At 38.9% G+C, this 26,120-nt stretch overlaps 1 pseudogene; it reads left to right on the top strand.

Moving 5' to 3' along the window:
- The first annotated feature begins 2,664 nt into the window (after positions 1 to 2,664).
- Positions 2,665 to 6,324, top strand: LOC148596500 (uncharacterized; annotated as a pseudogene).
- Positions 6,325 to 26,120: the final 19,796 nt, after the last annotated feature.

The raw sequence follows: 26,120 nt of genomic DNA, 5'->3' as shown, positions 1-26,120 counted from the left end.
GATAAGTCTTTTAGATTTTGCATTGACTATCGAAAACTGAATAGTATTACCAAGCCCATGTCCTACCCATTACCAAATTTAAATGATGTCTTTGACGCTATAGGAGAGGCGAAAGCCACTACATTTTCTGTATTGGACATGTGCCAAGGATTTTGGCAAATAAGTTTAAATAAGGAATCTAGAGAAAAATGTGCTTTTGTCACTCATTCAGGAGTCTATGAATGGACAAGAATGCCATTCGGTTTAAGAAACAGTAGTATCACTTTTTCTAGAGTGATAGGTCAAGTGTTAAGAGGTTTAAATTGGAAAAATGTCTTGGCCTACATTGATGACATCCTTGTCTTTAGCAAAAATTTTGAGGAACACTTAGAACATCTAGAATTAGTCTTTGAAAGATTAAGGAAAGCAAATTTAAAGCTGAAACCAAGTAAATGTAAATTTGGACTCAAATAAGTCCCATATTTAGGTCATCTCTTATCTAAAGATGGAGTTCGGATGGATCCAGAAAAAATAAAAATTGTCGAAGATCATCCAGTTCCTAAAAACCAAAATCAAGTTCGACAATATCTTGGTCTTTGTAACTACTATAGAAGATTTATTGAGGGTTATTCCAAAATCACTGTTCCTTTAAATAAATTGTTACAATCAGATCAAAAATTTATTTGGACCCCAGAATGTCAAAAATCATTTGATTTATTAAAATCAAAATTAACTTCAGCTCCAATTTTAGCTTTCCCAGATATGTCTAAAGAATTTTTCTTAACCACTGACGCAAGTGGAAATTCTCTTGGTTATATTTTGGGTCAAAAAGATAATAAGGGTAGAGAAAAAGTCATCTCCAATGGGGGACGTGCTTTAAGAAAAGCAGAGAAAAAATGGACTGTTAGTGAAAAAGAATGTTTAGCCGTTTTAGAAGGCATAAAACACAACAAAGTCTATCTGTCACATAATAGATTCTCAGTAATAACTGACCATAAAGCATTAGTTTGGCTTAATAAGACAAAAGACACAAACGCTAAACTAGGTCGTTGGGCATTAGAGTTACAAAATTTTGAATTTGATATTATTTATTAAGAAGGTGCCAAAAATCAAAATGCTGATGCCATTTCAAGAATCCCTTACCCCATTGAAGATGACAAAAATGACATTGAACAGGACAATGACAAGTCAATAAATGCAATTCATGTTGAAAATGACTCAAACGATAACAAAATGTTGACTGAAATTTCATTTGAATATGAAAATCCGTATCGGCCATTGTAGACAATACACAGGTAAGACTTGATAACATGTCAGAAATTGCTACATTGCAAAGAGAATGCACTGAATTATAAGATATAATTAAATATCTTGAAAAAGGCTCGTTGCCTGAAGATAATAAATTAGCTAGAAAAATTATGTTAGAAAAGGATCTTTTTAGAATAGGGTCACAAGGTGAGTTAATTCATCAACACTGGCCTAGAACAAAAGGAGTACCCAGATCAGAGGTAATGATTGAGCAAATAGTTTTACCTAAAATCCTTCGGGAAGATGCACTCTTATCGTACCATGACTGCCAAGCAGGCGGTGGTCATAAAGGTTTCAAAAGGACATATGCATCCATTCAATTAAAATATTACTGGAATGGTATGTACAAACAAATCTATGATTATTGTATGTCATGCGATGCTTGTCAACGTGCAAAACGCCCTGCCCATAAGCGTCCAGCACCATTGATGCCATTGCCAATCGCCGAAACATTCGAAAGATGGCATATGGATATCTTAACGGGGCTACCTAAGACACCAGAAGGCTATCAACATATTTTGTTAGTTGTGGATAGTTTCTCTCGTTGGAGTGAAGCTTTTCCATTGAGAACTCAAGAAGCTTAAGAAGTAGCTCATGTCCTTTATACTCAGGTTTTTACCAGATTCGGTGCACCTAAAACTTTAGTTTCAGATAGAGGTCAAAATTTTCTATCCAAACTTATCCAAGCTCTATGCGAACTTTTTCATGTCACTAGACATCACACTAGTTCATATCATCCACAATCCAACACAACTTGTGAGAGGATGAATAGCACTATCGCACAAACATTAAGTGCATATTGCGATAATGATTGATTGTTGGGGTTTAACGTCCGAGCAGCAATATTTCAGCTATATTCAGACGATGAACATGAAACGGATGATAAAATGAACATGAAATGATGATGAAATGAAAAACGGGATAGGACACAAGGGCAGTAGGGTCGACAAATTTTGATTGCCACTGGAAAAAGGGGGATGGGTAACGTCGGGCAATTTAGCCTCCTGTGGCGGAGCGCAAAGGTTCCTACTCCAATCGAATACCACAGCAGGGTTCTTTAACGTGCGAGGAACGTGGCATCTTTCCCAACACGGTGCACCACTATGGTTTGCGGTCAGGTTTTCCGTATTATAGCCTGACAACCCCAGCATGTAACACGCCAGGGGTACCCCATTTCACCACCCGAGGCACACGTCCCAGAAGCTCTGTGGGCAGAGCGCCTAGCCCCCGGCTAGGTTTCTGAGCACTATTTAGTCGCCTTTTACGACAAGCTTAGCGCTGCTGCAGGCCTATTCTTTTAACACCCGGACCTGCACGGGGCCATATTGCGATAAGAACCAAACCATGAATTGGGCAAATGTCATTCCAAGTGTCATGATGGCATTACGAATGTCACCAAACACTGAATCTACAGGGTTTTCTCCCTTTCATATGGTATTTGATAAAGAAATGAACTTACCTTTTGATGTTTCAATGATGCCTAAAGAAAATATAGGTAAAACAGCTCAAGAATACATAACTGATTTAATAGAGCATTTAAAAATCGTGGAAGATCTGGCCAAAGATAGAGTAAGTATTTCACAAGAGAAAACAAAAACGAGATTTGATAAAACTGCCCAACAACCACAATTCAAGGTAGGTGATCGAGTTCTTCTGAAATGTATGAAAATACCAAAAGGGTTTTCGCCCAAGCTACATGCACGCTGGGAAGGGCCATTCTATGTGACCCAAGCTTATATAAAACACTTACAAACTTAGACGTGATAGTGATCATAAAATCCTTAAATCTCGCATTCATGCAAACAGACTAAAGCCGTATGAAGATCCTAGAGATTTCAGACTACCAATAATTAATGGTAATCGGCAAGACATTGGCAATGACAATGACACTGACAATAATGATCAAAATGTAGATGACAATTCACAACATAGTGATAATGACGAAGATGACAACGAAGACAATGAATTTATGCCTGAAAAACTTTTAGCTAAACGTGTAAGAAACGGTGAAAATTTTTACAGGGTCAAATGGGTTGGATTTCCTAAAACAACCTGGATACCTGAAAAAGATATTGGTGAAGGTTGACTTGTTGATTTTTATAACAAACATACAAAGGATGGAAAACCAAGAAAAAGAAAGAAACCAAGTTGTTTCATTAGAAAAAAATAATTCATTCATTTTAATTCCCGAATATTGAACAAAATCAATTAAAAATTTTCTTATGTAATAATTAAACCAGTCTTTTCACTGTGATACTTATAAAGTTGGATCCACTTTTTCATAGCAAGACTGAAAATATCCAAAAAAAAAAATTATAGAAAAAAAATTAATATAATAATTTGATAACGTCAACAAAACTAAATTAAAAATACACAATAAATTCCATCAGTTTACTTGTTTAGTTAGTTTATTTCAAATAATCAAATGCATCATGGAATCATAGATTTTATAACAAGCAACCTACAAATACATGTACATGTATATGTTAACTTACCATAACTCCGAATTTTCATTTGTCAGATTCATTAGAGTATATCTTTGGATTGATAACAAAATACAAAAATACTAGTGCTAATAATGAATTTTCTGCAGAATTCATTAACCGTGAATCTAACAAAATCTAAATTCTCTGTTGTAGGGAAAAAGACAGGTGTTTTCTACAAAGAAACCCATTGCTGCAATGCTATACATTCTGATCATGATGTTCACAATCCTAGGCAAGTGCGAAACTTAACTAACACCAAAGCAAATTAATAAACTGAACTATGGAATAATTTTTGAACAAAAAGGAAAGTTGCATTTTGGCAATGATGTGTGGACGCACACATTTCAAGTCAAAATGCCGGTTAAAAAAGGCTCCAAAGATATTAAATCCTGTAAAGGAAGACAAATTTGTAAAACTCTCAACGAAATCATAAATCAGATAAAGTCGATTCAAAAACAAAACGTCATCAATCTGAACCAAACCGTTGACATAATTAAAGAGTTAATTCCATCAACAACAACAAACAAGTCAATATCCAAATCTAAAAGAGCCATCTTGTCTTTTGTTGGACAGTTATCTAAGACAATTTTCGGGACAGCGACAATGGACGATGTGGAAATACTGGCTAGACATATCAATAGTTTAACATCTAAGACCATTTTACTTTCCAAAAATATGGCAAGACACGACGAACACGAATCTTCATTCATGGCATCAGTCGATAAAAGAATTTCTAATTTAGTTAAACAAATATCAGACAATCATGAAGAAATCAATGTGTTACAAGAAACTTTCACAAATGATATTTTCAATGTTGAGAAATTTATGTTTCATATTCAATCTAAGGTTATGGAAACTTATTCCTTATCTAACAAAATTAATGTTCTGTTAGATCAATTGAAATCAGGTATTTTTGATTTAATCCAAGGAAAATTGTCTCCCTTGCTCATAAAACCACAGAATTTTTCTGTTGCTTTACAAAGAATTCAACAAATTTTACATAACGACTATCCTGGATTTTATGTTTCTCAAACTAATTCAAATTTTTATTATAATAATGGAGATTTTGTATATTCAAAACGCAAGTCAGATATTTATATTTTGATTAAAATTCCTATTGCTTACAAAGCTTCAAACATGAATTTATTTAAAGTTTCATCTTTTCCTTTTCCTATCAATCAAACAAATCATGCATCTCAGTTAACTAACACCCCTGATTTTATTGCAATTTCAAATACCAAACACATGGAAATGTCAAAAATGGATTTGCAAGATTGCAAAATTTATCAGAATAATTTTCATTGCCCTTTCAGTAACTCTTTAAATGCAAACAAAGATTCTTGTTTACTTTCAATTTTTCAAGATCAGAAAGCCAAGGTCAAACAATTGTGTGATTTCCGTTTCATTCATAACGTTCTCAAACCAAAAACTATTGCTTTATCTGGAAGTTCACTATTATTGTATAAAACTAAGCATTTGAATTTTGATTGTCAAGGAAAACAAGAAATTTTACAAGGTTGTGATTTTTGTATTGTTCAAATACCATGTAAATGTTCCATTATCACTCAAGATTTTTACATGCCACCAACTATGACACATTGTAAAAAGGTTGATAAAATTTCCAAAGTTTTTCCTGTAAATTTGGTATTATTGCAAAACTTTCTTGAAGAAAATCAACTTTCACATATTCTTCCTAATTCTACTTTTGACAATGATCTTCGAATACAACTTCCTAAATTTCAAATGTGTAATCACTCTTTTTCCACATTTTTATCAAATGATAGGAAAAATCATTTGAATCTAAAGAAAATGGCAGATGCCACCAAGAAGGACAGTCTTATTTTCCACGATTTATCAGAACCACTTTTAGAAGGCCTTATCAATATAAAATCAAACTGGCCTGATCTCAATGGAACTTTAGCTTTAATTGGAACTTCTTTAGCATCAGTATTATTTATTTTTAGTATTTGGTCATTTTTGAAAATCAGAAGATTAAAAACAGCTATTGTTGTTTTACAAAACTGTATTAATGTAAAATCAATGACTATTCCTTCCTTTATTTATAAGAAGAAAGAAACCACCACTCCTTCACCTTTCAATATTCCTTTCATAGATGAATTTGAATTAAATCATTTATTGATAATCATAATTGGTATTTTGATAGTATGCTTATTTTCTGTCATATTTTATTACAATAGAAAAGGATCAAACGCTCATCATACATTTTTCAAAATGGAAATCACTACTGGTTCTGCATGTTCATGCGTTACCATTATTCAACTGCCATTATGCCCTTCACATTGGTATTATACTATACCTAATGAACTTGGTGAAATATCAGTAACTGGTACCCTAATGCCAACCTTACATTTCGAATGGGATACATTTGGTATCACCAACAAATTAACTAAAACTTCAATTAAATGTCAAAAATCAGTACGTATTTCTTTTTGGAAAGCTTTAAAAATCAAACAAATGATTAAACAACCATACTTTTTTATATATTATTCTTGCGCATCAAAATATGTTCAAAATATTAAATGAAGAATAAACAAAATCCGATAATGTTCATTGTCTAAGCATGATGTTATGTTCTACTAAGTCTTGCAGCTTAAAAAAAAAAATTGTCGTTATCATCTGTGTCCATTTAAATAATTATGTCATATACATACATGTGTGCGAAAACAAATATATTCATGAGGAGGATGTTCTGTTCCGAATAGGATTCATGGACCGTGTTACAATATTCAATTCAAAAGGAGGAAATACAACGACAGTGAAACAAAATTCGAGTGACTAGTGAATCAAATCTATGTAAATATTGTATTATTGATATTTGATATTTTGATATATTGCATTTCTATGTTTACCTATAATGAAGATGGATGAAATTACGTACTTGATTCCAATTCTTTGTTTAACGTCGTTGTCTTAGTTTTGGGTCATACTTACCTATTTCCATCCATGCTCATTATGACCATTATATATGCTTATATATATATTGTGTTTTATATCATTTAATTGGCTTGCTTTATATGACCAAACGTTAAAATATAATTATTCTATTATAGATATTTCCAAACTCTTACATATTCGCTTCAAGTAGAGGTCGTGGACTCCAACACAGAATAAATTGCTCCGAAATACATGTAAAACCAGGCGCCAGACTCAAAACACTACTAAATATCGCTTTAAACAGATTATCATACAAAGAAACACCACGTTTGGCATACATCATGGCAGGTATTCCTGATATTTGTACTAGATACAAATCCGAAAAAAACTGTTATGAAGAAAATTGTTTCGATATAACTGAAAACAGTCACCAAATTTGTAGAGATGTTCAATGAAATAAGCCAGAAATTAACAATTAGAAATTGTATACCCATACTTGTTCCGGTTACAACAATGAATTTAAACATGTGTCAGGTTTTCCGTATTATAGCCTGACAACCCCAGCATGTGACATGCCAGGGGTACCCCCATTCCACTACGTGGAGCACACATCCCAGTTGCTCTGTGGGCAGAGCGCCTAGCCCCCGGCTAGGTTTCTGAGCACTATTTAGTCGCCTTTTACGACAAGCTTAGCGCTGCTGCAGGCCTATTCTTTTAACACCCGGACCTGCACGGGGCTTTAAACTTTATTTTAGTTTTAATATTAATATAATTCAGCCCACAACCAAGGACGTTAGAGTCATTTCTGTTGTGTGGTCTCATTCATAGAAAGACTCTACCGAGCATCCCATACTGCTATCTACCCAACAAAGCAGTATAAAATATGTATTCTTAGTATATGCAAATTATTTATTTTATTTGTTGTGATTCAAGCTATCTGAAAATGAATTGTCTTGTCCCTTATCTTGTGTTGTTGATTTTGTTATGAACATGTTTATTATAAAATAATGTTTTACTTATTTTTTATAGGATTATTAGAAATGAAAGACAAATGTACACATTAAATAAAACACCCAATCAATACTAAAATAAAACTCAACAGAATGCCAACATATATTATCTGCAGGTAAGAAAAAAATATTAGGTGTTTCATTGTACATATTTAAAACAAACTATAGGTCTTCAAGGTGTATGGACCCATTGTCTATTTTGTTTATTTAACTATTTAATTAGTATGATAATTAAATGTATGCAAACCAGGATGACACCTTTGAATTCCCAAGTTCAGAAAAAAAGGTTTCTCACAAAGTGCAAGATCGTCCAATATACACACTGTCACTGACGTCAGCATAATAACCGAACAAACTTGTTAAGAGCATAATTGATTTCCAGGTATAGAGTGATTTTGCAAGTACAACAGGTGAGTGAGGAAGGCTTTTAACGTCTTCGACTACCCTATCGTGTCTCGAACGGACGGCATTTCAAGAACCACAATCTTCCGTGTAAAAAAAAAATTACATGTTTTTGATCTTGAACTTTGTGTATATCTATGTTATTACGATGTCTCCCTCTGGTGGAGCCCCATGTTACGATGACGAGTAGCAAAATTTGATTATGAATTTATTCTAATTGTAGATGTCACTATATACATCCATTGATTGCTCATAAAGTTTGGGTTGAAATATACCTTGCTTTCCTTCATACTACTCTGCCAGTTTAGGAGTATCGGGTGGGATACACGGATAATGGGGTGGACAAATTTTGATTACCACTGGAATTTGGGAGAGGTGGTATGTGTCGGGTAGTTTAGCCTCCTGAGGCGGAGCCCTATAGTTCCTACTCCGGGATAATACCACAGTAGGGTTCTTCAACGTGCGAGTCCCGTGCAGTTCCAGGTGACGAAACCATAGTGGTACACCGTGTTGGGAAAGATGCCACGTTCCTCGCACGTTGAAGAACCCTACTGTGGTATTCGATAGAAGAAGGAACCTGTGCAGGTCCCGGTGTCAAAAGAATAGGCCTGCAGCAGCGCTAAGCTTGTCGTATAAGTCGACTAAATAGTGCTGAGAAACCTAGCCGCGGGCCAGGCGCTCTGCTCACAGAGCAACTGGGATGTGTGCCCCAGGTGGTGGAATGGGGTACCCCTGGCATGTTACATGCTGGGTTTGTCAGGCTATAATACGGAAAACCTGACCGCAAACCATAGTGGTGCACCGTGTTGGGAAAGATGCCACGTTCCTCGCACGTTAAAGAACCCTGCTGTGGTTTACTTCAAAACTCATACTTAAGAAAATCAAGTGCTGGGTGCAACAATTTATTCAATTACAAATTAAACAACACAATTTCATATATGAAATAAGCAATGCATGTTAAGTATATAATAAAGCAAAAAGCCTAATACATGTAAGCTAACTGCTACAAGTACCATATAAAAACTACCCCTTATGTAAGCACTTGTTATACATTTAAGCCTAGTTATGCAAAATTTTAAGCAATAGCAAAAATACGAGCAAAAATTTAGCTAAAAAAAAAAAAAAAAAAACTGAGCCAGCTACCAGCCAATAATACTATTGGTGTGGGAGGGAGGGTTTGCAAAAATAAGCCAAAGCAAAGTATCTTCTGCAAAAAGGCCTGGATGTGGCCAAGCTAATAATAAACTACAATACAAATTCGGACGGGCATGATTCGATTTCCGTAAAAATGAATTTAACAAAATTCTACTATTCGATAGGAGTAGGAACCTTTGCTCTCCGCCACAGGAGGCTAAATTGCCCGATGTTTCCCGTCCCCCTCTTTTTTCCAGTGGCAATCAAAATTTGTTGACCCTATTATCCTCGTGACCAATCCTTTTTTTATTTCATGTTCATTGTCTGAATATAGCTGAAATATTGCTGCTCGGACGTTAAACCCCAACAAACAAACATACCTCTTTGCTGAGTCTTTTTTTTAGTCGTGGTCGCGGATCGAAGTCAGAGAAAATATCCCCCATTTGTCACTCTTAAAACATGGCCAAATTACTTCAATGAAATTGTCGAGCTTTAAAGTCTAATATTTTGGAATTAACACTTCTTGTTCAATCTATTTCACCAGTTGCATTATGTCTCCAGGAGACTCATTTAAAAGAAACGGATCAAATTTCCGTATAAGGATATACAATGTATAGTACATTTGCTGAGGCTAATGAACGAGCTGCTGGTGGATCTACCATTTTTCTTAGGAACAGAGTTATACATAGTTCAGTTGCCCCGTGCATGTCCGGGTGTTGAAAGAATAGGCCTGCAGCAGCGCTAAGCTTGTCGTAAAAGGCGACTAAATAGTGCTCAGGACCTTAGCCGGGGGCTAGGGCGCTCTGCCCACAGAGCAACTGGGACGTGTGCCCCAGGTGGTGGAATGGGGTACCATGCTGTGTTACATGCTGGGATTGTCAGGCTATAATACGGAAAACCTGACCGCAAACCATAGTGGTGCACCGTGTTGGGAAAGATGCCACGTTCCTCGCCCGTTAAAGAACCCTACCGTGGTATTCTCCCGGAGTAGGAACCATAGGGCTCCACCACAGGAGGCTAAATTGCCCGACCCTACCCACCTCTCCCTATTTCCAGTGGCAATCAAAATTTGTCGACCCCATTGTCCTTGTGTCCCATCCCTTTTTCATTTCATCATCATTTTATGTTCATTTTATCATCCATTTCATGTTCATCGTCTGAATATATTTTATATATATATATTTTATATATTTTAGGCAAGGCAGAAGTACTCTTGACCATTTAGTCCGGTTTGAAACGCTCATCAGAAATGCATTTGCTAAAAATGAACATGTTGTGTCGGTCTTTTTCGATTTAGAAAAAGCTTATGACACGACGTGGAAATATAGTATTTTAAAAGATATATTTGATATGGGGTTGAAAGGAAGACTTCCTCTGTTCTTGTCTAATTTTTTGTCAGATCGTCATTTTAATGTGAGGGTAAATTCGACTTTTTCTGAGGAGAAGGAACAGGAAATGGGAGTTCCTCAGGGAAGTATTCTTTCTGTCACTCTCTTCAGTATTATAATTAATAGTTTAGCCCAAGTTTTGAAGGACAATATTGACGGTTCCTTGTATGTAGACGACTTTTTGATCTGCTACAGGGGACAAAATATGAGTAATATTGAAAGGCAGTTACAACTTTGCCTCAAAAGAATTGAGAAATGGGCTTTGGAGAATGGGTTTAAGTTTTCTACATCTAAAACTGTTGGTATGCACTTTTGTCGAAAGCGAAAGCTGCATCCGGACCCAGATCTCTTTCTTTATGGTAATAAAATCAAAATAGTAGAAGAAACAAAATTCCTTGGATTACTTTTTGATAGTAAACTTTCTTTTCTTCCCCATATCAAATTACTTAAATCTAGGTGTCTTGAGGCACTAGATATTTTAAAAATGGTGTCAAGTACCGATTGGGGTGCTGATACCTCAATTTTATTAAATTTATATAGATCTTTGGTTAGGTCTAAACTTGATTATGGATCTATTGTTTATGGTTCCGCCAAAAAATCTTACCTTAAAATTTTAGACGCTGTTCACCACCAGGGGTTGCGACTTTGCCTTGGTGCCTTCAGAAGCTCTCCTATTGAGAGCCTTTATGCCGAGGCAAATGAACCCTCCCTTGGAGACAGACGTTTGAAATTAGGTCTTCAATATGTAAGTAAACTTATGGCCTACCCAGATAGCCCTGCCTACGACTGTGTCATTAATCCTATTTATGTCGACATTTATCGAAAACATGAAAGCAAAACCCCTCCTTTTGGAATTCGAATAAAACCTCATTTGGAAGCAATTCATCTGGAGACCAATGCAGTGACATCTGTTGTTACTTCGAAATGCCCTCCATGGGAGCTTCCACACCCTTCTTTCATTTTTGATCTGCGTGAATATAAAACGTCCGATACCAATCATTTATTTTTACAACAAAAATTTTCTGAAATTAAAGCAAATTATCCAGATTTTTTGACGGTGTATACAGATGGCTCAAAGGATGGCGATAGCGTTGCATGTGCTGCTGTCCATGGTGACAGAACTGTAACTGAACGGTTGCCATCGAGCGCTTCCATATTCACAGCTGAAGCTCGAGCCATATTGTTAGCACTTAGCCCGTGCAGGTCCGGGTGTTAAAAGAATAGGCCTGCAGCAGCGCTAAGCTTGTCGTATAAGGCGACTAAATAGTGTTCAGAAACCTAGCCGGGGGCTAGGCGCTCTGCCCACAAAGCAACTGGGATGTGTGCCCCAGGTGGTGGAATGGGGTACCCCTGGCGTGTTACATGCTGGGGTTGTCGGGCTATAATACGGAAAACCTGACCGCAAACCATAGTGGTGCACCGTGTTGGGAAAGATGTCACGTTCCTCGCACGTAAAAGAACCCTGCTGTGGTATTCGATAGGAGTAGGAACCTTTGCGCTTCGCCACAGGAGGCTAAATTACCCGACCTTACCCATCCCCCCTTTTTCCAGTGGCAATCAAAATTTGTCGACCCTATTATCCTTGTGTCCCATCCTTTTTTTTTCATTTCATGTTCATTTTATCATCCATTTCATGTTCATCGTCTGAATATAGCTGAAATATTGCTGCTCGGACGTTAAACCCCAACAAACAAACAAACGTTAGCACTTAAATTGATTACTCAATCTAATCTGTCACAGTTTATTATTTGTTCTGACTCTTTGAGCTGTCTTTTGGCAATTAAGAATCACAAACTGAAAAATACTCTTATTTTACAAATTTTATATTTTATTCATCGACTTCGGGAATTTGATAAAGAGATTGTTTTCCTCTGGGTACCCAGTCATGTTGGTATTCAGGGGAATTCAGTTGTAGACAGGGTTGCCTAAAAGGCATTAAATAAAATAATAAAGGACGTTAGTTTGCCATACACCGATTTTAAACCTTTAATAAGGAAATATATTTTAAAGATGTGGCAGGACCGATGGGACGGTCTTGAACACAACAAACTCAATTCCATAAAACCCGATCTAGGCGTTCATCAATCCGGGTCGGGCAATCGCAAAGAGCAAGTGGTCATGACTAGATGCCGCATTGGACATTCTAGATTTACACATGGCCATTTGCTTGTTGGTGATCCTCCACCTGAGTGTATCCCATGTGATTGCCCTTTCTCTATCAAACATGTTCTTCTTTATTGTGTGGATTTTGCCAACACCAGGCAAAATTATTTTGACTGCGCCAATATGTTTGATTTGTTCAAGACCGTTTCATCTAAAAACATTATCGATTTCTTGCGGGACATCGGTTTATTTAATAAAATCTAAATTGGATACCTTCCTTGATTTTTCAATATTTTAAATGTTTTATCGAAGTTATGTTTCTATATGTATTTTATGTCTTAGGTTCACCTTTTATGTACCTTTTTATATGTAAATAGCTGCTTGTTTTAATTTCATTATTTTATGAAGAGACTTTGATCTTAATTTTAATATTTTCCTTGCATTAAATGTTCTTGCCGTGATATGGCCCTGGTCGCCGAAACGGCAATAAACAACAACAATCAATCAATCAATCAATCGTCTGAATATAGCTGAAATATTGCTGCTCGGACGTTAAATCCCAACAAACAAACAATTAACTATTACATTAACATGTGCATTAAAATCTGATTGCAATTAATAAATTACCCCGTGCAGGTCCGGGAGTTAAAAGAATAGGCCTGCAGCAGCGCTAAGCTTGTTGTATAAGTCGACTAAATAGTGCTAAGAAACCTAGCCGCGGGCCAGGCTCTCTGCTCACAGCAACTGGGATGTGTACCCCAGGTGGTGGAATGGGGTACCCCTGGCATGTTACATGCTGGGTTTGTCAGGCTATAATACGGAAAACCTGACCGTAAACCATAGTGGTGCACCGTGTTTGGAAAGATGCCACGTTCCTCGCACGTTAAAGAACCCTGATGTGGTATTCAATAGGAGTAGGAACCTTTCCCCTACGCCACAGGAAGCTAAATTGCCCGACGTTACCCATCCCCCTTTTTTCCAGTGGCAATCAAAATTTGTCGACCCTATTATCCTTGTGACCAATCCTTTTTTTCATTTCATGTTCATTGTCTGAATATAGCTGACATATTGCTGCTCGGATGTTAAACCCTAACAAACAAGCAAACAAACAAATTGCTCGGACGTTAAACCCCAACAAACAACAGTTAATAAATTAAAAATTGCATGATACATTGTTTATTTTACATTAGGTGACTGAAGTAGCCACTAGTAGTTGACGAGTTTCATTGGAAGATCAATACTTTATAACTTCTTTTAAAAATTACGAATCAATGTTGTTACCATTGAAATATTTTCACAGCACTTGTGCTCTTTTCTAAACAGCCCCGTGCAGGTCCGGCTGTTAAAAGAATAGGCCTGCAGTAGCGCTAATCTTGTCGTAAAAGGCGACTTAATAGTGCTAAGAATCTTAGCCGGGGGCTAGGGCGCTCTGCCCAGGTGGTGGAATGGGGTACCTCTGGTGTGTTAGATGCTGGGGTTGTCAGGCTATAATACGGAAAACCTGACCGCAAACTATAGTGGTGCACCGTGTTGGGAAAGATGCCACGTTCCTCGCACGTTAAAGAACTCTACCGTGGTAATCTCCCGGAGTAGGAATCATAGGGCTCCACCACAGGAGGCTAAATTGCCCGACCCTACCCACCTCTCCCTATGTCCAGTGGCAATCAAAATTTGTCGACCCCATTGTCCTTGTGTCCCATCCCTTTTTCATTTCATGTTAATTTTATCATCCATTTCATGTTCATCGTTTGAATATAGCTGAAATATTGCTGCTCCGACGTTAAACCCCAACAAACAAACTTTTCTCAACACGATGAGATCGCTTCCAGTTTAACAAATAGTTTATAGAAATATACACATGATCAAAGATGTTGATAAATTAGCAGCAGTTTAACTTTTCTTGCTTAGGTCCGACTGGTTACTTTGGTTTTTCTGTCTTTTTTTGCCCCGTGCAGGTCCGGGTGTTAAAAGAATAGGCCTGCAGCAGCGCTAAGCTTGTCGTATAAGTCGACTAAATAGTGCTCAGAAACCTAGCCGCGGGCCAGGCGCTCTGCTCACAGAGCAACTGGGATGTGTGCCCCAGGTGGTGGAATGGGGTACCCCTGGCATGTTTTATGCTGGGTTTGTCAGGCTATAATACGGAAAATCTGACTGCAAACCATAGTGGTGCACCGTGTTGGGAAAGATGCCACGTTCCTCGCACGTTAAAGAACCCTGCTGTGGTATTCGATAGGAGTAGGAACCTTTGCCCTACGCCACAGAAAGCTAAATTGCCCGACGTAACCCATCCCCCTTTTTTCCACTAGCAATTAATTTTTGTCGACCCTATTATCCTTGTGACCCATCCTTTTTTTTCATTTCATGTTCATTTCATGTTCATTGTCTGAATATAGCTGAAATATTGCTGCTCAGACGTTAAACCCCAATAAACAAACAAACTTTGTTGAATTATGTGTTTTCTTCTTTGTCTGCTTAGGACTTGTTTCCTTGTCGTGTTCCCATCTCTCCCTTAGAATCCTACTCCTCTGTGCTGAGGCCTCGTGCAGGTATGGGTGTTAAAAGAATGGGCCTGCAGCAGCGCTACGCTTGTCGTAAAAAGGCGACAAAATAGTGCTAAGAACCCTAGCCGGGGGCTAGGGCGTTTTGCCCAAAGAGGTGGTGGAACGAGGGACCGCTAGGGTTGTCGGGCTATTATACGGAAATCCTGACCGCAAACCATAGTGGTGCACTGTGTTGGGAAAGATGCCACGTTAATCGCACGTTAAAGAACCCTACTGTGGTATTCTCCTGGAGTAGGAACCATAGGGCTCCGCCATAGGAGGCTAAATTGCCCGACCCTACCCACCTCTCCCTATTTCCAGTGGCAATCAAAATTTGTCGACCCCATTGTCCTTGTGTCCCATCCCTTTTTCATTTCATCATCAATTCATGTTCATCGTCTGAATATAGCTGAAATATTGCTGCTCGGACGTTAAATCCCAACAAACAAACAATTAACTATTACATTAACTTGTGCATTAAAATCTGATTGCAATTAATAAATTACCCCGTGCAGGTCCGGGAGTTAAAATAGGCCTGCAGCAGCGCTAAGCTTGTTGTATAAGTCGACTAAATAGTGCTCAGAAACCTAGCCGCGGGCCAGGCTCTCTGCTCACAGAGCAACTGGGATGTGTACCCCAGGTGGTGGAATGGGGTACCCCTGGCATGTTACATGCTGGGTTTGTCAGGCTATAATACGGAAAACCTGACCGCAAACCATAGTGGTGCACCGTGTTTGGAAAGATGCCACGTTCCTCGCACGTTAAAGAACCCTGATGTGGTATTCAATAGGAGTAGGAACCTTTCCCCTACGCCACAGGAAGCTAAATTGCCCGACGTTACCCATCCCCCTTTTTTCCAGTGGCAATCAAAATTTGTCGACCCTATTATCCTTGTGACCAATCCTTTTTTTCATTTCATGTTCATTGTCTGAGTATAGCTGACATATTGCTGCTCGGATGTTAAACCCTAACAAACAAGCAAACAAACAAATTGCTCGGACGTTAAACCCCAACAAACAACAGTTAATAAATTAAAAATTGCATGATACATTGTTTATTTTACATTAGGTGACTGAAGTAGCCACTAGTAGTTGACGAGTTTCATTGGAAGATCAATACTTTATAACTTCTTTTAAAAATTACGAATCAATGTTGTTACCATTGAAATATTTTCACAGCACTTGTGCTCTTTTCTAAACAGCCCCGTGCAGGTCCGGCTGTTAAAAGAATAGGCCTGCAGTAGCGCTAATCTTGTCGTAAAAGGCGACTTAATAGTGCTAAGAATCTTAGCCGGGGGCTAGGGCGCTCTACCCAGGTGGTGGAATGTGGTACCTCAGGTGTGTTACATGCTGGGGTTGTCAGGCTATAATACGGAAAACCTGACCGCAAACTATAGTGGTGCACCGTGTTGGGAAAGATGCCACGTTCCTCGCACGTTAAAGAACTCTACCGTGGTAATCTCCCGGAGTAGGAATCATAGGGCTCCACCACAGGAGGCTAAATTGCCCGACCCTACCCACCTCTCCCTATTTCCAGTGGCAATCAAAATTTTTCGACCCCATTGTCCTTGTGTCCCATCCCTTTTTCATTTCATGTTCATTTTATCATCCATTTCATGTTCATCGTTTGAATATAGCTGAAATATTGCTGCTCCGACGTTAAACCCCAACAAACAAACTTCTCAACACGATGAGATCGCTTCCAGTTTAATAAATAGTTTATAGAAATATACACATGATCAAAGATATTGATAAATTAGCAGCAGTTTAACTTTTCTTGCTTAGGTCCCACTGGTTACTTTGGTTTTTCTGTCTTTTTTTGCCCCGTGCAGGTCCGGGTGTTAAAAGATTAGGCCTGCAGCAGCGCTAAGCTTGTCGTATAAGTCGACTAAATAGTGCTCAGAAACCTAGCCGCGGGCCAGGCGCTCTGCTCACAGAGCAACTGGGATGTGTGCCCCAGGTGGTGGAATGGGGTACCCCTGGCATGTTTTATGCTGGGTTTGTCAGGCTATAATACGGAAAATCTGACTGCAAACCATAGTGGTGCACCGTGTTGGGAAAGATGCCACGTTCCTCGCACGTTAAAGAACCCTGATGTGGTATTCAATAGGAGTAGGAACCTTTCCCCTACGCCACAGGAAGCTAAATTGCCCGACGTTACCCATCCCCCTTTTTTCCAGTGGCAATCAAAATTTGTCGACCCTATTATCCTTGTGACCAATCCTTTTTTTCATTTCATGTTCATTTTATCATCCATTTCATGTTCATTGTCTGAGTATAGCTGACATATTGCTGCTCGGATGTTAAACCCTAACAAACAAGCAAACAAACAAATTGCTCGGACGTTAAACCCCAACAAACAACAGTTAATAAATTAAAAATTGCATGATACATTGTTTATTTTACATTAGGTGACTGAAGTAGCCACTAGTAGTTGACGAGTTTTATTGGAAGATCAATACGATATAACTTTCTTTTTAATTACGAATCAATGTTGTTACCATTGAAATATTTTCACAGCACTTGTGCTCTTTTCTAAACAGCCCCGTGCAGGTCCGGGTGTTAAAAGAATAGGCCTGCAGTAGCGCTAATCTTGTCGTAAAAGGCGACTTAATAGTGCTAAGAATCTTAGCCGGGGGCTAGGGCGCTCTGCCCAGGTGGTGGAATGGGGTACCCCTGGCATGTTTTATGCTGGGTTTGTCAGGCTATAATACGGAAAACCTGACTGCAAACCATAGTGGTGCACCGTGTTGGGAAACATGCCACGTTCCTCGCACGTTAAATTTTTATATGTAAATAGCTGCTTGTTTTAATTTCATTATTTTATGAAGAGACTTTGATCTTAATTTTAATATTTTCCTTGCATTAAATGTTCTTGCCGTGATATGGCCCTGGTCGCCGAAACGGCAATAAACAACAACAATCAATCAATCAATCCTCGCACGTTAAAGAACTCTACCGTGGTAATCTCCCGGAGTAGGAACCATAGGGCTCCACCACAGGAGGCTAAATTGCCCCACCTCTCCCTATTTCCAGTGGCAATCAAAATTTTTCGACCCCATTGTCCTTGTGTCCCATCCCTTTTTCATTTCATGTTCATTTTATCATCCATTTCATGTTCATCGTTTGAATATAGCTGAAATATTGCTGCTCCGACGTTAAACCCCAACAAACAAACTTCTCAACACGATGAGATCGCTTCCAGTTTAATAAATAGTTTATAGAAATATCCACATCAAAGATGTTGATAAATTAGCAGCAGTTTAACTTTTCTTGCTCAGGTCCCACTGGTTACTTTGGTTTTTCTGTCTTTTTTTTGCCCCGTGCAGGTCCGGGTGTTAAAAGAATACGCCTGCAGCAGCGCTAAGCTTGTCGTAAAAGGCGACTAAATAGTGCTCAGAAACCTAGCCGGGGGCTAGGCGCTCTGCCCACAGAGCAACTGGGATGTGTACCCCTGGCGTGTTGCATGCTGGGGTTGTCAGGCTATAATACGGAAAACCTGACCGCAAACCATAGTGGTGCACCGTGTTGGGAAAGATGCCACGTTCCTCGCACGTTAAAGAACCCTGGAGTTGTCTTCGATAGGAGTAGGAACCTTTGCGCTCCGCCACAGGAGTCTAAATTGTCCGACCTTACCCATCCCCCTTTTTCCAGTGGCAATCAAATTTTGTCGACCCTATTATCCTTGTGACCCATCCTTTTTTTTCATTTCATGTTCATTTCATGTTCATTGTCTGAATATAGCTGAAATATTGCTGCTCAGACGTTAAACCCCAATAAACAAACAAACTTTGTTGAATTATGTGTTTTCTTCTTTGTCTGCTTAGGACTTGTTTCCTTGTCGTGTTCCCATCTCTCCCTTATCTTGTCTCTCTATTTGAATCCTACTCCTCTGTGCTGAGGCCTCGTGCAGGTATGGGTGTTAAAAGAATGGGCCTGCAGCAGCGCTACGCTTGTCGTAAAAAGGCGACAAAATAGTGCTAAGAACCCTAGCCGGGGGCTAGGGCGTTTTGCCCAAAGAGGTGGTGGAACGAGGGACCGCTAGGGTTGTCGGGCTATTATACGGAAATCCTGACCGCAAACCATAGTGGTGCACTGTGTTGGGAAAGATGCCACGTTAATCGCACGTTAAAGAACCCTACTGTGGTATTCTCCTGGAGTAGGAACCATAGGGCTCCGCCATAGGAGGCTAAATTGCCCGACCCTACCCACCTCTCCCTATTTCCAGTGGCAATCAAAATTTGTCGACCCCATTGTCCTTGTGTCCCATCCCTTTTTCATTTCATCATCATTTCATGTTCATTTTATCATCCATTTCATGTTCATCGTCTGAATATAGCTGAAATATTGCTGCTCGGACGTTAAATCCCAACAAACAAACAATTAACTATTACATTAACTTGTGCATTAAAATCTGATTGCAATTAATAAATTACCCCGTGCAGGTCCGGGTGTTAAAAGAATAGGCCTGCAGCAGCGCTAAGCTTGTATAAGTCGACTAAATAGTGCTCAGAAACCTAGCCGCGGGCCAGGCGCTCTGCTCACAGAGCAACTGGGATGTGTGCCCCAGGTGGTGGAATGGGGTACCCCTGGCATGTTTTATGCTGGGTTTGTCAGGCTATAATACGGAAAACCTGACCGCAAATCATAGTGGTGCACCGTGTTTGGAAAGATGCCACGTTCCTCGCACGTTAAAGAACCCTGCTGTGGTATTCGATAGGAGTAGGAACCTTTGCCCTCCGCCACAGGAGGCTAAATTGCCCGACGTTACCCATCCCCCTTTTTTCCAGTGGCAATCAAAATTTGTCGACCCTATTATCCTTGTGACCAATCCTTTTTTTATTTCATGTTCATTGTCTGAATATAGCTGAAATATTGCCAAGTTGGCATGGGAGGATGAAACATAGGTGGGTAAGGCATTTGCATACCAAAATTTCCATACGGATGCATAAATCCAAAATTCGGCACCGGAAAATTATTCAAATTAAGATTATTATCACCAGTATTACTAGGCTTCTCTTTTACAGTCTCCTTTTCTTTAAGGTTTTCGTTTGTTTGTTAGGGTTTAACGTCCGAGCAGCAATATTTCAGCCATATACAGACGATGAACATGAAATGATGATGAAATGAAAAAAGGGATGGGACACAAGGACAAAGGGATCGACAAATTTTGATTGCCACTGGAAATAGGGAGAGGTGGGTAGGATCGGGCAATTTAGCCTCCTGTGGCGGAGCCCTATGGTTCTTTCTCCGGGAGAATACCACAGTAGGGTTCTTTAACGTGCGAGGAACATGGCATCTTTCCTAACACGGTGCACCACTGTGGTTTGCGGATAGGTTTTCCGTATTTTAGCCTGACAACCCCAGCATGTATCAAGCCAGGGGCACATATCCCAATTACTCTGTGGGCATAGTGCCCTAGCCTCCGGCTAGGGTTCTGAGCATTATTTAGTCGCCTTTTACGGACCTGCACGGGGATTTAAGGTTTTCATACTTTTTGGACATAGCCCAATCGGCTACAATGCTTGCTACCTTTTTGTCTTCTTGTGATCCGAAGTTTTAGCACAAGGCTACAAAAATCCTCACTATCTTCGTATTTTTTACATGCACTAAATGCCTTAGAATACAACCCAGCCTCTTTATGACTAGTATTGTGTACAATGTCAACATTTCTACAGCAGCTAACAGAACGTGAGGGGATGTCAGCTTTGGACATCTGGCCAAATTACGAATATTAGCTAGTGCCTCGTCCACCTGTAAATCTAGCCTCTTGGTTTTTAATGCATCCACTTCTTGTTTCAAACTAGACAAGGTTACATGAGGATTTTGGCCTGAATGGCTATCTGTGCGTGCACCAGTAGTAGACCCACTAACAACTGTGGCTGTGGCATTTCCAACACCAAAACCCTGGGTCCCTGAAATTATAAAGTGCACCTAATGTTAAAATACCTAGCCGCTATGCAAATCAAAATAAACATGAGGGGCACAAGTTACCCACAGTTCGCAGTAAAATAATAAATTCTAAACCACTAGATATAGAATAGAACTAATGTTATTTGGTATAAAATCCACATACAAAGATTGTTACCAAGACAAGACAGTATGAAAAACTCTTTAAGTCATGACACATTCTTGGCTTAGATGGTTCTATAGTAATAGGCATTACCAGATGTGGAGGCTGACATCCCCCAACTTTACCAACAAGTGAAATAGAACCATTTAAAATTCTATCTGTTAAAGTTTTACAAATAAATCCTAAAAGATTCTGGTAATTTGGAGCATTTGGGAAAATAACAAGGTGGTGGTATATCAGACGCATAGTCTTTCCCTTTAAAATTTCCTTTGAAATGTTTGAACATACTATGAATATCAACTCCTTCTTATATGTAAATAAATGTTCTTGTCGTGATATGGCCCTGGTCGCCGAAACGGCAATAAACAACAACAATCAATCAATCAATCAACTCCTTCTTGCAACCAACTAAACACATCAGGGGTCGCATTAATGTCCTTCCAACTTTCTAAATGATTGCCTAAACTACCAGCCAAAAATTTGTCCGGGTCTCTAAAACTAAGTTGAGAAAAGTCAAAATCTTTTCCTTTAGCTACATCTTCTGCAGATACTATAGCAGAAGGGGGCTTGGCAATCTCTCCGATAGTGTTAACCCATGTGACTTCAGTACAGGTATTATCTAAAGCATGTTCAGGTTTAAAATCACAAAACAATTCCCAACCAGGAATAACTGGCTCAAACTTTAACCTTTTAACATCTCTTTCAAAAGTACTTTCCTGAAAGTAAAATAAAACTATCAGAGAGATGCCCAGCCCCCTCCCACGTGAAATAAAAATTCCACTAAGAGATTAGCACTCTTTAGGAAAGGGTCAGACATCAATTACATCTAAAAAAAATTTAAAACAAAACTGACAAATTGATTTTCCAAAGAAAAACTGAAAATACTTTGTCTAATATTATAAAATCCTTACAAGCATAATACCTCACAGAAATATGAAAAAAACAACCCCCTCTTTGGGTAAAATGTAACATATAAAAATAAGTTCACACAAGTTATTTACGTTATGTAAGAATGCACAATATAAACAAAACTAGTCATTCCTTTTTTATCTTGGGGCAATTGGACACAAAATGTCCACCTTCCTTACAGTAGAAACATGCACCAACATTTCCTTGCCTTCTACTTCTACCTCCACGTACAGCTAGTGACCTAGGCATAAAACCTTGCCAAGTTGGCATGGGAGGATGAAACATAGGTGGGTAAGGCATTTGCAAACCAAAATTTCCATACGGATGCATAAATCCAAAATTCGGCACCGGAAAATTATTCAAATTAGGATTATTATCACCAGTATTACTAGGCTTCTCTTTTGCAGTCTCCTTTTCTTTAAGGTTTTCGTTTGTTTGTTGGGGTTTAACGTCCGAGCAGCAATATTTCAGCTATACACAGACGATGAACATGAAATTGATGATAAAATGAACTTGAAATGATGATGAAATGAAAAAAGGGATGGGACACAAGGACAATGGGATCGACAAATTTTGATTGCCACTGGAAATAGGGAGAAGTGGGTAGGATCGGGCAATTTAGCCTCCTGTGGCGGAGCCCTATGGTTCTTACTCCGGGAAAATACCACAGTAGGGTTCTTTAACTGCGAGGAACGTGGCATCTTTCCTAACACGGTGCACCACTATGGTTTGCGGTCAGGTTTTCCGTATTTTAGCCTGACAACCCCAGCATGTATCAAGCCAGGGGTACCCCATTCAACCACCTGGGGCACACGTCCCAGTTACTCTGTGGGCAGAGCGTATAAAAACTTAACATGGCCACATAAAACAACGGGGAGTCCAATGTTTCTTATTCAAAAAAACGAAAAAGTGATGTCTGCAATTCTTCTGACGAAAGTGATAAAAACTGGCCAAAATTTATTGTAATTTCTGCAAAAAATAAAGACAAAAATGTTAATGACCTTTCTCCTTTTTTAATACAGAAAACTATCAAGGGTGTAGCTGGTGATGTTAAAGATACAAAGAAAATAAGATCAGGAATTTTAATTGAATGCCTCAGACCTGGCCAATCATCAAATTTGTTAAAATTAACCATTGGTGACCTTGATGTGGTTTCATCTGCACACAAGTCACTAAATCAGTCACAGGGTGTCCTTAAATACCGAGGTCGAGACCTCGACGCCTTGACTGATGAAGAGATCTGTGAGGAACTGAAATCACAAGGCGTCAAGTCAGTGAAAAGGTTTACTTCTCCACGTGCAGATGCGACCACACCAATGAGAACAACCCTGCTAACATTTAGTTCCACTTCAGTGCCATCTCATGTCTACATTGGTCCTAATATATTCGTAACCCACTTCGGTGTTTTAAATGCCAGAAGTTTGGGCATGGAAAAGGCCAGTGTAGAGGAATACTGTTTGTTTCCGATGCTCTGAAGAAGAACAGGAGGGAATCGACTGCAAAAAAGATCTGAAATGCAGAAACTGTGAGGAAGCTCACATGTCATCATCTAAAGATTGCCCTCTTTATAAGAAAGAAAAAGATATTTTAAAGATAAAAACTGAAAACAAAATTTCATATAGTGAAGCTCGCCAGACGTGGTCCCTTTCCAACAATTTTCTTGCATCTGGCAAACATCTTATGCTAGTGTTGCAAAGCGTGCTTGTCTGTCCTCGACTGTTGAGGTGCAGACGATCATGAGTTGGAAAGAGGATTTCCATGGTCTTGCCAAACTGCCCACTGAGGTATCCACCAAAATAATGAAACCATCCAAAAAATGTTTAGAGGAAATTAAAAAGGCCAGAGCTAAGAAATCTCACCAATGTTCCCAGACTCAGTCATCGTCTTCCAAATCTCAACAGAAGAATGTCCAACCCCCAAAAAAGTTGGGGAATTTCCGTGTGGAGGACTTTGAGAAATGTAAGTATAGGCGACAGATTGTGTCGCCTGTGGTGTCGGACTCGGATTCCGAGTCTGACATGGAATCAACAGATCATGGACTTTGTCCAGGTGAAAACTGGCTGGGTCCCGACCTTGATCAGATTGACCAAACAGATCCTGTTGCCATGAAAAAATACAAGGAGCAGCGCGCTCAATCAATTCGAATTGACCTTAATGGTGGCACTCGTACTAGAAGGTCATCGAGTCGTGGTCGCGGATCCAAGTCAGAGAAATTATCCCCCATTCGTCACCCATAAAAATGGCCAAATTACTTCAATGGAATTGTCGAGGTTTAAAGGCTAATATTTTGGAATTAACTCTTCTTGTTCGGTCTATTTTACCAGTTGCATTATGTCTCCAGAGACTCATTTAAAAGAAACGGATCAAATTTCCGTAAAAGGATATACAATGTATAGTACATTTGCTGAGGCAAATGAACGAGCTGCTGGTGGATCTACCATTTTTATTAGGGACAGAGTAATACATAGTTCAGTTCCTTTAACTACCGATCTACAAGCAGTGGCCGTTCGGTTATCCCTTGATAAAACCATAACCATTTGTTCCATTTACATTCCCCCAAATTCAATTTTGTGCAGAAATAAATTAGTTGATTTGGTTAAGCAGTTGCACAAACCATTTATTATTTTGGGTGACTTTAATGCTCATAATCCTTTATGGGGAAGTAATCATACGAATGATAAAGGTAAAAAAGTTGAGGAGCTCCTTCAGCAAGAAGACTTGTGCATATTTAATGACGGATCTTCAACGTTCCTTCATTCAGGCAATGGATCGTATTCTTCTATTGATTTAAGCATTTGTGATCCTCTCGTACTTTCAGAGTTTACATGGCGAGTTCATGATGACTTGTGCGGGAGTGATCATTTTCCAATTATTTTGGAGCATTTATCCTCCAAAACGGAGGAACGTCAACCTCGTTTTAAACTTGAGAAAGCAGATTGGGCTTCATTTGAAGCCCACTGTCTTGAAGAATTACAATTAGAATCGATGAAGGATGTTGAAGATCCCATTTTATTATTTAATGAAAGACTGACATCAATTGCTAATAAAACAATACCTAAAACCTCGACAAATCCAAAAAGGCCTAGTAAACCATGGTTTACTGATGAGTGTGACAAAGCGATCGAAGAACGCAACAAGGCTCATCGCCGGTTTGACAAAAATCCTACACCAGCAAATCTGTCAAACTTCCGAATATTTCGAGCAAAAGCTCGACGTACATGTAAACAAGCCAGACGATCCTCTTGGAAAAATTTCGTTTCTAGTATTAAATCTCACACTCCCCTCAATAAAGTATGGAATTTTATTAGAAAAGTAAAAGGAAAAAATTCGAATTCTTCAGTAAAACACCTTAAAGTTGGTAATACCACTCTAACCACCGAAAAAGATATCGCCAATAAGCTAGCTGAAACATTCGCTAAACATTCATCCTCATCTAACTACAAACCGGATTTTCAAAAAATTAAATCATCTGCAGAAAAGACAAAATTAAACTTCAAGTCAAATAATGCGGAATCTTACAACTCAATTTTCTATAGAGGAACTAAAATCGTCACTGGCTAAAGCCCACGATACAGCTAGTGGGCTAGATAATATTCACTATCAACTTTTGAAACATCTTCCTGATCCATCTCTACATACACTTCTTACGTTAATGAACGAGATATGGACTTCTGATAACGTTCCGTCCATCTGGAAAACGGCTTCAGTAGTCCCTATTCCAAAACCAGGAAAAGATCATACGGATCCTTCAAATTATCGCCCGATCGCATTGACAAGCTGTGTCTGCAAGACAATGGAACGAATGGTCAATGATCGCCTTGTGTGGTTCCTTGAGAAGCACAACTTACTCACTAATATTCAGTGTGGTTTTAGGCAAGGCAGAAGTACTCTTGA

The sequence above is a fragment of the Perna viridis genome, chromosome 15 (genome assembly GCF_037379345.1).
Source record: "Perna viridis isolate PV_CMFRI_1.1 ecotype Kerala chromosome 15, ASM3737934v1, whole genome shotgun sequence".
Classification (NCBI taxonomy): domain Eukaryota; kingdom Metazoa; phylum Mollusca; class Bivalvia; order Mytilida; family Mytilidae; genus Perna; species Perna viridis.
The sequence above is the reverse complement of the archived record's forward strand: the minus strand, read 5'-3'. Positions and strand labels throughout refer to the sequence as shown.